Genomic DNA, 5,048 nt, shown 5'->3' on the forward strand with positions numbered 1-5,048 from the left:
TGATACATCATAGGGCCAAGAAGGGTAATTACCCTAAACGTTGATTGAACAAATCTACTTAAACCTTCTCTGTCCATCTCTTCACAGGGATAGTTGAGAGCAGAACTTCCCAACTAGGGTGACCTTTCTCACTAATAGTCCCAGCTGGTTGCAGGTCTGCTGAAATACTGTTCCTCTCAGCCTGGGGGTTTGCGGGGTTGGGTGGGTGGGGCAGCAGGGCAGGGCCTGGGGCAGTTAGTTGGAGCTCTGTGGGCAATGTCTTAAAGGCTTCTTCCATTAGTTCAGTGGCTCCACAAATAAAGTATTATTTTCTGTGTGTTCCATGCATGAAAAACATTGGAAAGCCTTTCTTTAGAGCAAGAGTGATAAACATAAAATGTCTACAGGGTTCTGTAATTTGAGTAAATCAAACCTGCTACAAGTACCTGCTAGCTGATACTTTGAGCCCTGGTCTAGAAAGCAAATATAATGAACATGAAAATGTTATCTCAAACAGAAATTGGTAACAGACTCATATCCTGAAGGGATGAGACACAAATGTATAATACAGGAAGTGAACATTTTCTTAGAAGTATTAATATATTTTTGATTTGAGTTGCACACATATCTGTCTCTGAAACAGACAGAATCACAGTGCCATCCTTCTGCCTGTCAGTTTTATGTTCTGATCCTTCACCCTTTTTGGTCGTCACCTTTTTTTCCATGGTCATTTCACCTTTTCTACTACCGATTAGAGTTCATTTCTCTCACTTCTTTTTCAAGCTTGCCAATGTAAATGCACGCACAGATTTATGTCATAATTTTTATTTTGTGAACTCATCATGTGTTTTTAGTTCATGATTCTACAACTCCTTTTTTCTCATCTTTTATTGTTAAGTGCCTAGAAAGCTCCAGGCATTTTACTAAAGTCTGGGGGGAAAGTTTACTAGACATGATCTGTGTCGTGAGAAGCTCACATTCTAGTAGAAGGAGACTTTATGATAAACCTTTAATAAAAATAATAATAATCTTCATTGAACAATATTGGGGTACTAGGAATTATTCTAAGCAATTATATTTAGACCCTATGTGCTTGTCAAAATTTTCCTAAAGCTACTGACGGGATGCTAGGATGCTAGGACAGTAAATTCCAAGATGCTGGAGAGTTGACATTTTCATTATATGTTCTTACTATATGTACTCAGCCACCCTTCCATTCCTGGTCTTTCTCTCATTCCAAACCCACAAGTACTTACATAGCCATGATCTGTGCATATGTAAGGGCTTATTGTGGTTCAGGTATGGCATGCTTCCATATTTAAAGAATTTCAGAGAATCTCAGGATATATGTGTATATGTGTGTGTGTATATGTATGTATATTTATACACATAAACTGTAATGTAATAAGAGCTATCTATTAATGAGGAATTCTCTGTAGGGTACCTCCACTACTCACAGTAGTCTTGCAAAGTAAGAATAATAATCTCCATTTCAAAAATGTGGCAGTTTGTCCAAGCTCACGTAAAGAGTAAGTACCAAAGCCTTAGATTTATTTTCGTATCTGACTTTAAAACCTAGGTGTAGCCGTTTCTTCTCTCTTACTTAACGTTGTTGAGTCCACCTGCATCTGATACTCATAACCCGTCTGCAGCTGCCCTGGCAAGTGGTAAAACAGCTTACGCCTTCAGACTGGAAATGACAGGGTTCCTATTTCATCTAGAGATACCTTGGACAGCTCTGGGCTTTGAAAGTTAAAATATCACAAAGTTGAAATCTTCCTAAAAATGAAATCATTCTTCCAATGAGGACGATTCAGATTTTAGCCCTTAAACTGTGTGGACGTTGTTTACTTTTTCTTTTGTCTTCTCTGAACGTTGCTTTTTTTCAAAATAACTGCCTCTCGTTCTTCACCTGATCTTCGTAGTGTAGAGTTTCAGGTCTCTTCCCTTTCCCTCTTCCTCTCAGAACATGTTCATAGTGAACATATCGAGTGTGATGTGCTCAGACAGCTCTTCGTCCTCTTCCTCTTAGTAACAGGTGCTGCTTGACCCCATTCCCTCTGCAGCTACTGGCCACGAGGGTCATCGTATAATGAAATCATAGCCAACCGTATTACCCCATTTCTCTGACAGTCGTGACTGGGACAGAGGTTCTTACATGACTAGAGCATGGCCAAACTGAATTCTTCTCAGCGATTGCTATTTGAGTATTGGGCTGAAAGAAACTTTCTTTTTCCACTGGAACAGCTAAGTCAAGACTTTTGATGGTTGTGGTCCCAGCTGGTGGTGAAGGCCTATGTGACATAGGAGAGGCTAAGACTGATCATGCAAAATGAAGCAATGCTAAGCAAAAGTGAGGAGCTGAAAGCAGAGAGAGGTTTGATGGCTCTGAGACCCTTTTCCCCATTCCTCAAGTTGAGGTTCCAGCAGTCCTTTCTTCAGGTGTGTAGGTTACCTGAGAACTCTTCTCTAAGATGTAGGGTTAGGAAGTGGAAATACTGAAAAATCCAGCATGCCACCTCTGTTTCTTCAGATAATCTTATCCTACAATACGACCTAAGAATCTTTTCATTTGCTCAGCAGCCATGTCAACACTACTGACTCACAATGTGCTTGTTAACAAATAAAATATCTACAAATCTCATATTTAATCTAATGTACTAATGAGCTTAGATTCTTTTAGAGCCTGATTATGTAATCCAGCATCCTTGTTCTTTCTCCAGCATCATACAATTTGCATATTTGAAAAGCTTATACCCTCTAACTATAGCTAGGTGACCTTGGATCCGTCTTTCAATTCAGGTAATGTAAAATTTGAAGACTGTCTATCTCTTTGGTTATTGTGAGGATGAAATTCGTGTCAGGGGATTAGCACAGTGCTAACACATAGCAGATGCTCCAATGTGGTAGCTATTTTTAAAAAGAAAGAAAGAAGAAAAAGAGAGATCTTTGGAAACCAATAGAAAATTGTGCTCTTAAGATTTAATCAGTCCAGTAACTAGAATCTTTGATATGGTTGTTTGAACTCAGTCTATTTTCCTGTACGATTATCCAGGTTATGTTTCTATTGTGACTGTTTCAGCTGCCTTGTTTAATCCAGATAAATGTAATCCACCTCATTAGAATTCTTGTCCAAAAGAGAATGAAGCTAGTCTGACCTGACTTATCCTTTGTAAAAACTCATCCTAGCTTCTGCTGACCTCCACTTCCATTTCTAAGTGTTCACAAGCTATTTCGTTTTCTTTTCTTTTTGCTTTTTGGCTGTGTACAGTGTTCTTTATTGATGATACATGACAAGGTAGGGTTCCCTGATCCCCTCTCCTGTTCTTCAGAAGGTCTGGGATGGAAACTGTTGAAGAGGCTCAGTGTGTTGGGAGATTGAGTTAGGGCAAGGACTCCTCAGCATCTGAGGGTCTCTTTCTCCCTCCTCTTGTTTGCACTGAGGCTGGTAGTCCAGGGAGCTCTTACTCCTTGGAAGCCATGTGGACCATGAAGCCCGCTACCCCACTGCTGTAGCCAAACTCATTGTGATCGCAGGAAATGAGACTGACAAGAGTCATGGAGGGCAACACCAGCCCCAGCATCAAAAGCGAAGGAGGGAGTATCATTGTTAAAGTCGCAGGAGTCATCCTGGTCCTCAGTACAACCCAGGATGTCCTTTAGGAGGCCCTCTCATCCCTGCTTCACTACCTTCTCAATGTCATCATATTTGGCAGCTTTCTCCAGGCCGCAGGTCAGACCCATGAGCAACATATTGGAGCTGGGACATGGAAGGCCATGCCAGTAAGCTTCCAGTTCAGCTCAGGGGTGACCTTGTCCACAGTCTTGGCAGTGCCAATAGAAGCAGGGATGATGTTCTAGACAGCCCTCCACAGCCAGCATGCCACAACTTCTCAGAGGAGCCATCTGTAATCTGGGTGGCAGTGATGGCATAGACTGTGGTCATGAGTCCCTCCATCATGGCAGAATCATCATGGATGACCTTGGCTAGAGGGGCCAAGCAGTTAGTGGTGGAGGAGGCATTGCTGACAGTCTTGAGGGTATTGTCCTCCACTTCTTGTGATTTATGCACAAACACAGGGGCATCGGCAAAAGGGCAGAGATGATGTTGACGCTTTTGGTTCCATTGTCGGTGAAATCCACAACATATTTGGCACTAGTGTCGCCCCATTTGATATGAGTGGGATCTTGCTCCTGGAAGATGAAGACTGGCCTTCCATTGATAACAAAGCGTTCCATTCTCAGTCTTGATTGTGGCATAACTTGCTATGGGTGGAATCCCTCTGGAACATGTAGATCATGTAGTTGTGACAATATCCATTTTGCCAGAGTTAAAAGCATCCCTGGTGACCAGGCATCCAACAAGGCCACAGCCATTTGCTCTGACCTTCACGACTGTGTCTCAGAGATGCAGCTGATGCTGCACAAAAAGATGCAACTGTCTGTCAAAGAGGGGAGACTAGAGAGCCCTGTTTTTTTTATATTTTTATTGAAGTATAGTCAATTTCTAGTATACAGCATAATGCTTCATATAGGAACATACATATATTCATTTTCATGTTCTTTTTCACCATAAGTTACTATAAGATATTGAATATAGTTCCCTGTGCTATACAGTATAAACTTGTTGTTTATCTGAGAGCCTTATTTTTAAAATACTTACCAAATTGTGCTTAAGATTCTCCTCAAGCTTCAAGGTCTAAAGTTTGTGTGTAGCTAACTATTGTCCTTTTAAAAAATAAGAACCACCACTGCCTATTTGCCCCTTTGTCGCACTAAGCCCATTTCTCTATGATGGTTCAAGACCACTGAAAACAGCACTATAATTTCAAACACAGGTTTTTAGTAGCCTGAAATGTAGCCTCATTTAACTCAGCAGGTGTTTTCTTATAATTCGTCCAGCTACACATAATGGGAAATTCTTCTTGCCAGTCATATTCATTATGCTTTTTTCTCTTGGTCTGAACATTATTCTCAATGCATAAAAATTATGTGTGTATAAAAATATATGAATATGTATATATAATTTTATTAGTTCATAAAAGATACCGTTAGGTGTCAAAATTTCA

General features: G+C 40.6%; 1 pseudogene; it reads right to left on the reverse strand.

Moving 5' to 3' along the window:
* Window positions 1-3,443: 3,443 nt before the first annotated feature.
* LOC102510753 lies at window positions 3,444-4,369 on the reverse strand (annotated as a pseudogene).
* Window positions 4,370-5,048: the final 679 nt, after the last annotated feature.

This window comes from Camelus ferus, chromosome 10 (genome assembly GCF_009834535.1).
Source record: "Camelus ferus isolate YT-003-E chromosome 10, BCGSAC_Cfer_1.0, whole genome shotgun sequence".
Lineage (NCBI taxonomy): Eukaryota > Metazoa > Chordata > Mammalia > Artiodactyla > Camelidae > Camelus > Camelus ferus.